Here is a 12072-nt window from a genome sequence, read left to right on the forward strand (position 1 = left end):
TTTGCACTCTCCTGAGGCTGTATATTAATAGATAGTAGACTGCATAAACTTCTGGTACTCTTAGAGCCTGTGGTAACTGATAGAATATTGAAAGCATAGCTGTGTGTTGTTAACTAGAGATATTTGTCCAAAGGATTAGGGGAAGTTCTAGGTTTTAGTTTCTGCCAGGATTTATAGACTAATAATTTCTTCTATCACAATTAAGACCAGAAATAGTGCAAAGAAGTGATTTATATAATAAAAAGATTTATATCAATCATGATGAGGAAGGCATCAGGCTTTTCAATGCTTATTGTGTGGCTGGCATTGTACGAGGCAAATTACATTTCACATTCCCTATCCTATGAGAAAGATATTATTAAAACCACTTTTATGATCGAGAAAAATTAAGTTTGTAGCCGAAGAATTTGTCTATGGTTACAGAGCTATTAAGAAGAAAGCAATCCTCTGAACCCAGGTCTACTTTACTGAAAGCTCTGCTCTTCAGTTCCCTGATTTAGGGGAGAGCATAAAAAGGAGTGGAATGGATAGCGGCTGCCAAAGAACAAATCCAGCAAATGACCCTTGTGCCATTAACAACAAAATGGCCACTAACACGGAAAATGCTTTTCCTGTTTCATGTGAGGATGCTTTAAAACCTAGGATTTTTGTTTGTTTGTTTGTTTGTTTGCAGTCCAACAGACATGCTTAGAATCATACTATGTATGTGATTTTGGAACAAGTTACTGAAGCCTTTTGAACTCACGGATTTATTCTGAAACTATTAAGCAATATGGTAATTTTAAAGTTTGTTAAAACATTTATTACCCACAAGCATAGAAAATACTATAGTAATCAAGACACATGTCTCTTGGTTTCAGGAAGCTAACACATTTATGGGGGAGGGAGATAAATTAGTTAATTTCAAATTGTGTTAGGTGCTATAAAGTTATCCTTATTACTACTAAATAATGTAAATAGATAACCAGTCAGTAAGAGAGGAACAAGACCATTTTAAATAGGGTGATCAGGAAAAGCCTTGCAAAAGCAGTGATTTTTGGTTTAGATCTGAATAATGAGAAGTCAGCCATGTAATAATCTTGTCTTAAGATAGGAATAACCTTGGCACAATTGAGAAAGTTTACAAAAGTCAATGTTACGAGAGTAGAGTGAAGCCAGAAAGGATATCTGAGGCCAAACCACATAGGGCTTTAAAAGTCATCATAGGAAATTTGGAACTTCCTAGGAGTGCTATGAGAAAACATAAGGATATTTTAAGATAATTATGATTTGATAATTATGATTTATTTATTTAGCATCCCTCTGACTGCTGTTTAAGGAATGGACTAAACTCAGGAAAGTATAAAAGCAAGGAAACCGATTGGGAGTCTACTGCATTATTTTCAATGAGAGATGAGGATACCTAGGTTCTAGGAAGTTAGTGAATTGTGATGGGAGGGTTTGAGATAGATTTGGGGACAGAGCCAACAAAGATACGGTGATGAACTGAATGTGGGTCATATGGAAAAAGAGGAATTATGGGTTATTTGTGGGGTTCTTTTAGCTAGAATAACTGTGTGGTTAGTAGGGCATTAATCAGAATGAGAAAGTCTGAGAAAGGAAGATGTTTATGCTGAAGTGGATGGTGTGGATATTAGTAAATATTTTTCTTTTTACCAAGTTATCTTTGAAAAACACATTAGATATCCAAATGGAGATGTGAGAAGGCAGTAGAACATATGACTGTGGAAGGATGGGATAAAAGTCTGAGATGAATAAATAAGAAACATCGTCATATTTATAGTCATGGAACTGGGTGAACTAACTAGGTAAAAAAGAAGATACATAAGAAAAATAAATAAGAAGTTAAAAAGATGAAATAAATAAGAAGATAAAAAAGAAGATAAATAAATAAGGCTCATGTTTGAGTCCTGGCGTATTAACATTTATTTTATTTTTTATTTTTTAATTTGTCTTCCAATTTTATTTATTTATTTATTTTTTTATTTTCCCACTGTACAGCAAGGGGGTCAGGTTATCCTTACATGTATACATTACAATTACATTTTTTCCCCCACCCTTTCTTCTGTTGCAACATGAGTATCTAGACATAGTTCTCAATGCTATTCAGCAGGATCTCCTTGTAAATCTATTCTAAGTTGTGTCTGATAAGCCCAAGCTCCTGATCCCTCCCACTCCCTCCCCCTCCCATCAGGCAGCCACAAGTCTCTTCTCCAAGACCATGATTTTCTTTTCTGAGGAGATGTTCATTTGTGCTGGGTATTAGATTCCAGTTATAAGTGATATCATATGGTATTTGTCTTTGTCTTTCTGGCTCATTTCACTCAGGATGAGAGTTTCTAGTTCCATCCACGTTGCTGCAAATGGCATTATGTCATTATTTTTTATGGCTGAGTAGTATTCCATTGTGTATATATACCACTTCTTCCGAATCCAATCCTCTGTCGATGGACATTTGGGTTGTTTCCATGTCTTGGCTATTGTGAATAGGGCTGCAATGAACATGCGGGTGCACGTGTCTCTTTTAAGTAGAGTTTTGTCCGGATAGATGCCCAAGAGTGGGATTGTGGGGTCATATGGAAGTTCTCTGGATAGATTTCTAAGGTATCTCCAAAGTGTTCTCCATAGTGGCTGTACCAGTTTACATTCCCACCAACAGTGCAGTGGGGTTCCCTTTTCTCCACACCCCCTCCAGCACTTGTTATTTGTGGACTTATGAATGATGGCCATTCTGACTGGTGTGAGGTGGTATCTCATGGTAGTTTTGATTTGCATTTCTCTTATAATCAGGGATGTTGATCATTTTTTCATGTGTTTGCTGGCCATCTGTATATCTTCTTTGGAGAAATGTCTATTCAGGTCTTTTGCCCATTTTTCCATTGATTGATTGGCTTCTTTGCTGTTGGGTTGTATAAGTTCTTTATATATTCGAGAGATTAAGCCCTTGTCGGTTGCATCATTTGAAACTATTTTCTCCCATTCTGAAAGTTGTCTTTTTGTTTTCTTTTGGGTTTCCTTTGCTGTGCAAAAGCTTTTCAGTTTGATGAGGTCCCATGGGTTTATTTTTGCTCTTGTTTCTGTTGCTTTGGGAGACTGACCTGAGAAAATATTCATGAGGTTGATGTCAGAGAGTGTTTTGCCTATGTTTTCTTCTAGGAGTTTGATGGTGTCCTGTTGTATATTTAAGTCTTTCAGCCATTTGGAGTTTATTTTTGTGCATGGTGTGAGGGTGTGTTCTAGTTTCATTGATTTGCATGTTGCTGTCCAGGGTTCCCAGCAATGCTTGCTGAATAGACTTTCCTTTTCCCATTTTATGTTCTTGCCTCCCTTGTCAAAGATTAATTGACCATAGGTGTCAGGTTTATTTCTGGGTTCTCTATTCTGTTCCATTGGTCTGTCTGTCTGTTTTGGTACCAGTACCACACTGTTTTGATGACTGTGGCTTTGTAGTATTTCTTGAAGTCTGGGAGAGTTATGCCTCCTGCTTGGTTTTTGTTTCTCAGGATTGCTTTGGCGATTCTGGGTCTTTTGTGGTTCCATATAAATGTTTGGATTGTTTGTTCTAGTTCTGTGAAAAATGTCATGGGTAATTTGATAGGGATTGCATGGAATCTGTAGATTGCTTTGGGTAGTATGGCCATGTTTACAATATTGATTTTTCCAATCCAGGAACATGAAATATCTTTCCATTTCTTCACATCTTCTTTGATTTCTTTGATTAACGTTTTATAGTTCTCGGGATATAGGTCCTTTACCTCCTTGGTCAGGTGTATCCCGAGGTATTTGATTTTTTGAGGTGCAATTTTAAAAGGTATCGTATTTTTGTATTCCTTTTCTAATGTTTCATTGCTGGTATACAGAAATGCAACTGACTTCTGAATGTTAATCTTATATCCTGCCACTTTGCTGAATTTATTAATCAGTTCAAGGAGTTTTGGGGTTGAGTCCTTAGGGTTTTCTAGGTATAGTATCATGTCATCTGCATACAGTGACAGTTTGATCTCTTCTCTTCCTATATGGATGCCTTTTATTTCTTTTGTTTGTCTAATTGCTGTGGCTCGGACTTCCAAAACTATGTTGAAGAGCAGTGGTGAGAGTGGGCATCCCTGTCTTGTTCCAGATTTGAGTGAGAAGACTTTCAGTTTTTCTCCATTGAGTATTATATTTGCTGTGGGTTTATCATAAATGGCTTTGATTATATTCAGGAATGTTCCCTCTATACCCACTTTGGCGAGGGTCTTGATCATGAATGGATGTTGGACTTTGTCAAATGCTTTTTCTGCATCTATTGAGATGATCATATGATTTTTGACTTTTCTTTTGTTAATGTGTTGTATGATGCTGATTGATTTGCGTATGTTGAACCATCCTTGGGAACCTGGGATGAACCCAACCTGGTCATGGTGTATAATTTTTTTGGTATGTTGTTGGATTCGGTTGGCTAAGGTTTTGTTGAGAATTTTTGCATCTATATTCATCAATGATATTGGGCGATAGTTTTCTTTTTTGGTGGTATCTCTGTCTGGTTTTGGAATGAGGGTGATGGTGGCCTCATAGAATGTCTTTGGGAGTATTCCTTCTTCTTCAACCTTTTGAAAGAGTTTAAGGAGGATGGGCACCAATTCCTCTTTATATGTTTGATAGAATTCACCTGTGAAGCCATCTGGTCCTGGACTTTTATTTGTAGGGAGTGATTTTATGACCTATTCAATTTCATTTCTAGTGATCGGTCTGTTCAGTTGGTCTGTTTCTACTTGATTCAGTTTTGGCAGGCTGTAAGATTCTAGAAAATTGTCCATTTCTTCCAGCTTGTCAAACTTGTTGCCGTATAGTTGTTCATAGTATTCTCTTATGGTTTTTGTATTTCTGCTGCATCCGTTGTGATTTCTCCTTTTTTATTTATAATTTTGGTTATTTGGGTTCTTTCTCTCCTCTTTTTAGTGAGTCTGGCCAAGGGTTTGTCAATTTTGTTCACCTTTTCAAAGAACCAGCTCTTGGTTTTATTAATTTTCTCTATTGTTTTTTGAGTCTCTATTTTATTGATTTCTTCTTTGATCTTTATAATTTCCTTCCTTCTGCTGACTTTAGGACTTTTTTGTTCTTCTTTTTCTAATTCGTTTAGGTGGAGGGTTAAGTTGTCAATTTGGGATCTTTCTTCTTTTTTGAGAAAGGCCTGTATTGCTATAAATTTCCCTCTGAGCACTGCTTTCGCAGCATCCCATAGATTTTGAGAGGTTGTGTCTTCATTCTCATTTGTTTCAAGGTAGTTTTTAATTTCCTCCTTGATTTCCTCATTGACCCATTGGTTTAGTAGCATGTTGTTTAGTCTCCATGTAGTAGGTTTTTTCTCATTTCTTTTCCTGTGGTTGATTTCTAGTTTCATGGCATTGTGGTCAGAGAAGATACTTGAGATAATTTCTATGCTCCTCAATTTATTGAGATTCGCTTTGTGTCCCAATATGTGGTCGATTCTTGAGAATGTTCCATGAGCATTTGAGAAGAATGTGTATTCTGATTTTTTTTGGATGTAGTATCCTGAAGATATCAATTAAGTCTAACTTTTGTATTGTTTCCTTTAGGATCTCTGTTGCTTTTTTGGTTTTCTGTCTAGAGAACCTGGCGTATTAACATTTAGACTACAGACAGAAGAAGGAAAACACTCAAAGGAAACCAAAAGACGAAAGTCAGAATGTGCAAAGAAAACTAGAGAAATGCACTGTTATTGGAGACTGCAAAGGCAGAGAAGGGACAAATGTTGAAAACACTCCTGAGAATTTACTAAAATGGGGGAAGGAAATGGGCTATATGCCAAGAGAAACTGGTGGCAATATCAATAAACTGTGGACAACAGAAACAATCTGAGAGATTCATGTTCAGATTAAATGAGCTGAAATAGAGAAAATGATTACTTTGTTTATCAAGTGCTACATAAAAAAATTACTCCTAAAATCAGTGGCTTAAAACAACCATTTTCTATGCTCATGGAGTCTATGGGTCAGAAATTCAGGAAATTCAGGGAAGGCTCAGCTGGACATTTTTTGATTGAATTTTCTTATTTGGTTACACTCAGAATTTGCTCAGAATGTAGTCATTCTGATAAGGCTGGGGGATTCAATTCTAACATGGCTCAGTCACATTTAAAGCAAGTTGGTTTGGCACCTGGGCAACAACTATAGCTCCTTTCTTTGTGGGGTTCTCCATGAGGTTGCTTTAGTGTCCCCATGTCATGACAGATGGCTGTGCCCAGAGTAAGTGACTTAAGAGAACAGAGAAGCAGAAGCCTCTTCACTTCTGCCATCTTCTATTGGACATTTAAGTCAGTCCTAACGCAAGATGAAAGAGTTATAAAAGTGAGTTAGAAGTAAGTATTATTGGGTGCCATCTTAGTGCTTGGCTACCACAGTAATAAGTGTTTTAAGTTATGAAATACATTGCCTGTGATATTGCAGACACTCTATAAGTGGTAATGCTTAGAGTTAGCCAAACTAGCGATAAAGGGTATAGTCCTTCATTCAGCCAAGTCTCTCCAAGATTCCAGATTATCAGCTGCAAGTTCAAGGGATCCCTAGGGCCAGCCTCACTTCTAACCAGCTGACTGCAAACTGTGGGGTTGCCAGGACCATTCTCAGGTTTGATAATTTGCTAGAAACACTTTCAGAGCTCAGGAAAGTATTGCACTTACAGTTTTGATTTTATTGTAGTGGAAGGATACAAATCAGAACCAGCCAAAGGAAGAGATGCATAGGGAAGAATTTGAAACGGGGAGGATCCTAAATCTGAAGCTTCTATGGCCTCTGGGAAGCATTATTATCCAGGTGTCAACATGTAGCAATACACAGAATATCATCATTGCAGAAGCTCACTTGAAGTTTGGTGTCTAGTTTTTATTAAGACTTCATTATGTTGGCATAAGTGACTCAATCTTCCATCCCCATGTGTGAAGGTCAAGCTGATTTCCCACAGTTCAAAGCCTGAACCCTCTAATCACATGGTTAGCCTTCCGCCATGGCCAGCTCCCCTTAAGTCATCTCTGGTGGCATTAAACGACCAGGTGTGATACAAAGAGCCCCCATGAAAAACAAAGACATGCCTGGTCTAGAGATTATCCCCAAGAACATAAAGCCAGATCTGTGTAAGTCAAATTTTCATTATACTGGTAGGTATTTTTATTGCTAGTTCAGCTGTATTCCTAAAGAGAATTATTGGGGAAAATGACATAGGATTTCACATTTCTTAAAATGATAGACACTGGGGTAGGACTAAAAATCGAACATCTGCTTTTCATATCTCTTAATGCTAATTCGAAGCTTTTTACCATCTTTGATTTTACTCCATGTCAATAATCATTAAATATTGAGACTGAGCAGCTTTTCCCAATCAGGAAGCCAGACTGTAAGAGAAACACGAGTAACTTCTTGCAGCCCGGTGCTTTAGTCAAGATGACTGTCATCTGAGTTCAATGACGTTTATCTAATTATCACCCCACAAACACAGGCAATGAGAACCAGTGAACATGAAGGGTAAGAACTGAAGATTACAGTTCTGACATTAGCACTTAACATGTTTTCTCTTTCTGACTCCTGTGACACCCATTGTTCATAGTTTATCACCATCCTCTCCTTTCCTCATTATGTCCCCTCTTCATGTCAGCCAACTGTTAAATCTTTAATCTATTACTATATTATATATATACCACCAAGATGATGCCTTTGTTATGAGGCCAAGGTCTTCTTTTCAGAAAACAATCATCTAATTTTAGATCTAAATAGAATGGGTTGGTATAGTAAATCCATTCTATATGGTTCTGGAAGAATCATAGGAAAGTGGCAATTCACCACTTTATAGTTCTTTCATGCCAATTTATTGGTGAGGGTGTGGATGAGTCAATAAAAGTGAGGCAAGAAGCATGGTGAAGTCAGTGAAAATTAAGGCAGTAGCTAGGGTTATCTTTTTCAGCTTCTTCGTGAAGTTTACATATATATGTTACTTCTCATCCTTATAAAGTGTTGAAACTTTTCAGCTCAGCCTCATCAGGGAACTTTTATTTAGTACCAACTACATGTTTATAGAACAAGAAGCCACACGCTACAAAAAATCAATGCATATACAAGACGGACCTTGGGCAAGAAAGGGCTAATTGTCTAAGTTGTACATCTTCCTCTCTTGAATGTCATCCACCTCTCTTCTCTATATTTCTATGCTTCTCTACAGAACCCTGTGTCCTCATTTCTGTTGAGTTTTACTAACCCCAGACACACCAAGTTACTAAGAGCTTAATTTCCTCCAACTCCCTGGATATTTGGATTTAAAGGAAGACACAAGTTTCAGGGCTTTTTTTTTTTTTTTTTTTTTTTTTTGGTCTTTTGTCTTTTTAGGGCCGCACTCAAGGAATATGGACGTTCCCAGGCTAGGGGTCTAATCAGAGCTACAGCTGCTAGCCTACACCACAGCCACAGCAATGCCAGATCTGAGCCATGTCTGTGACCTACACCACAGCCACAGCAATGCCGGATCTGAGCCTCATCTGCGACCTACACCACAGCTCATGGCAACGTGGGATCCTTAACCCAATGAGCAAGGCCAGGGATTGAACCTGCAACCTCATGGTTCCTGGTCAGATTCATTTTTGCTGCACCATGACGGGAACTCCAAAGTTTCAGGTATTTGTGAAAGATACTTTTGAATAAGTCCTTCCCTTGATAGTTTTCAAATTACAATGTATAGACAGTCCCCTAAAATGTTAGGCAAACTTGACCAACTGAATCCCAGAGACATGGAAACAACTCTGAAAATACAGGCATTTAATAGTGATAATGTAGTCATAGTATTCGTCTGGTAAAAGTAATAGTAGTCTTTATCTTTGGCCTTCATAAGTAATCTTGTGGCGAGCAGGTGGGGAGAACTTCTAAGTTCAGAGACCTCAGTAGAAGACAATATGGAAAAATACAGAAGAAAATGAGAAAACACAATGAAATCTTCACATTTCTTGATCTTGTGGATTTGACCCAACCTTGATTCAAGCTGAGCATATGCTATGGTAAAAGACTAGTTTCATATTTTCTACAAAGTTATAGCCATTCTACTTAAATGATTATGGATATTTTTCCTGAAGACATTTTAGTGTGAATAACAAGGTTTAAAATCTTCTTTTTAACATACAAACATTTGTCAATAAAATACTGTAATTCTTCAACTCAGTTTCAGAGTTAATCTAATAGCAAACTATATATATATCACTAAGTAATTTACTTTTCCTCTTCATTATTTCCTTTTTATTTTTTATTTTTTTCATTTTTGGCTGCCCCATGCCATATGGAATTCCTGGGCCAGGGATCAGATCCAAGCCACGGTTGTGACCCACACTGCAGCTGTGGCAATGCTGGATCCTTTAACCCACTGCACTGGGGCCGGGGATCAAACCTGTGTCCTGGTGCTACAGAGATGCTGCTGATTCCACTGCACCACAACAGGAACTCCTTTTTAATTTGTACAACAAACAGATAAATGTTAAATTGTAGGCATAAAATGGACTTCTATCCCCAGAAATTAGATATGCCTGAGATTTTTTTTTTCAAAATAGATTGAGATTTATTCTTTTTACTTTATATAAACTCAAAATAATCATCATATGTTTTTGTTCACTTGCTTTTCTCAAGCTTATAAAATGTGGAAATAAATGTAATGTCAAAGTAAAATATGTTTGCCATTATTTTATAATAACCTTGAACAGATTTTGAATTCTAAAGGAAGAAAAATAAACAGCAAAAAATCTTGGTAATGGTAACTATGTGGGAGTAGAGTTGTCTTATTACACCCCTGCCTTCAACTGTAATTCTTACTCAGACTACATATTTGCATTTATTGTTTATTATTTTTCCACCATCTAAGATGCTTTACATATTTAATATGTGTTTTATTTCTTTGTGCATTTTTGTGGTTGTGGCAAATAATACATTCGGGTGTTGGAATATGATTTCATTTTTTATCTTCCCCTCTCATGTAAAAAAAAAAAAAAGATAACTTGCTTTTCTAGACAGACAACTTCCTTCAAATAGGGTACTACTTAATCCATGCTCCCATTACAGCCTAATGCATTCTATTTTCCCATTTGTTGTATGTGCTTTCTGGAGTATTAGTAACAAAATGATAACATAGACAGGAGTAGGTGAGCATAATGGAAATCTATGATTTTGGGGTTGGAGTGACTGCATAAACTCTGGTTCTGACACTACTTTCGTAACCTAGGACATGTTTCTTTACATCCTTGTTGCTCAGAAATCCCAGGTATAAAATTGGGAACACTAGTAAGTATGCTTTTGCAAAGGCACATTTTTTTAGTGTTAAGCCTGTCTGTAAAACATCAGTAATATTTTAAATTTATACCCAATTAATGATGGCTCCTATTATTAATGTAACAACAAATTCTTCTTGATATTCTTTAATTTTGTTTGATTATCTAGCAGGGAAACTGACAAATAGGAAGTACTCAGATATAGATGAAGCTGAACTGAGCTGTCTTAGTTTCCAGGGGGTCCCAGGATCAGTACAATGCCTATGATTCATTGATTCAAACTATCTGTTTTCTCCTACTGTTGACAGACCTTCAATCTTCAACCCTTGAGCCACAGGAGTGATTATCTGACTCGTAATGAGTATTCATATTCACAGCACCTCAGACTCTGGCCCTGACAGCTGACCCTGCCAACAAGTTTGGAGGCTTTTCCTGTGACTTCATATATTGGAATAGGAAGGGATGCATATGGAGTTCTCCACTTGGGCTTCTCAACTTGACTTATGTAGACAATGTTCCTTCTTGCAAGGAGATTTTTGCTTATGAAATGCATGAATATGGGTTAAATACAAAAATAAAAATATGTAAAATGGCTAGGTTTGGTGCCTACACATTGCATATGTGAAGAGGTGAGGTTAGGGGAGGGCTGTGGAGAGAGGGAGAGGGAGAAGCAGAGGAGAGGGAGGACAGGTAAACTGTAATACTGATAACCTAGTATTTGAGTGCCTGGATTTAGTCATCTCTAATCCCCGTAGGGCTGGGACATTGACACCTGAAATTTAAAGATTCCTGAGAAAACAGTTGTAAGAAAGAATGAACATTCTTAAATTGAAGAAAGCTGACTTTTACCCTGATTATTTTTAAAACCTTGAATACATTTAAGTTGTCCATGATGATTTAAGGGAAATGTATTTCTGAGAAGTTTTTATTTGTGAGCTAAATAGATAAGATACAGTCCATAGTCCGTTTCATATATTTATAACTGATTTTCTATACCCTTTATTTCGCAGGACTCATCATATTAAAAATACATGAAGAATCTGATGTTTATTACTTTCTAATAAGTTTCTAAATTTGAAGTAGGCAAAATTTCATGAGGCCTGTAAGTGAAAATGTTATTCAAAGAAAAAATCTATTGGCCACCATCTGGATTTAAATTACACTGATACATATTAACAGTGAAAGGAAAAACTATGCTCCTTGACTTTTCTTTAAAAAAAATGTTTTTATTATAGTTGATTTACAATGTTGTCAATTTCTGCTGTACAGCAAAGTGACCCAGTCATTCATATATATACATCCTTTTCCTCACATTATCTTCCATCATGTTCCATCACAAAGTGATTAGATATAGTTCCCTGTGCTGTACAGCAGGATCTCATTGTTTATCCACACCAAATGCAATAGTTTGCATCTAGTAACCCCAAACTCCCAATCCATCCCACTCCCTTCCCCTCCCCCTTTGCAACCATAAGTCTGTTCTCTAAGTCCATGAGTTTGTTTCTTTTCCGTAGATAGGTTCATTTGTGCCATATACTAGATTCCTGATATAAGGGATATCATATGGTATTTGTCTTTCTCTCCTACTATATATCACAAAATATTTCAAGTTATATGAATTTTTTTTTATTTTTTGAATTATTGACATCTGGTTTATTTTTCAATTATTTTAATTTTTCCATTTACTCAGCACTGATCTCAGGGTTTTTAAAAAATTTTGCACATAGAAAAATAAAATTTACCAACCATACAATCACATTCTCTCTCTTTCTCTCCCCACC

The sequence above is a fragment of the Sus scrofa genome, chromosome 2, assembly GCF_054392235.1.
Source record: "Sus scrofa isolate SSC_HxYL_T2T_F1_AM1 chromosome 2, Sscrofa_HxYL_maternal_Yorkshire_Landrace_v2.0, whole genome shotgun sequence".
Taxonomy (NCBI): domain Eukaryota; kingdom Metazoa; phylum Chordata; class Mammalia; order Artiodactyla; family Suidae; genus Sus; species Sus scrofa.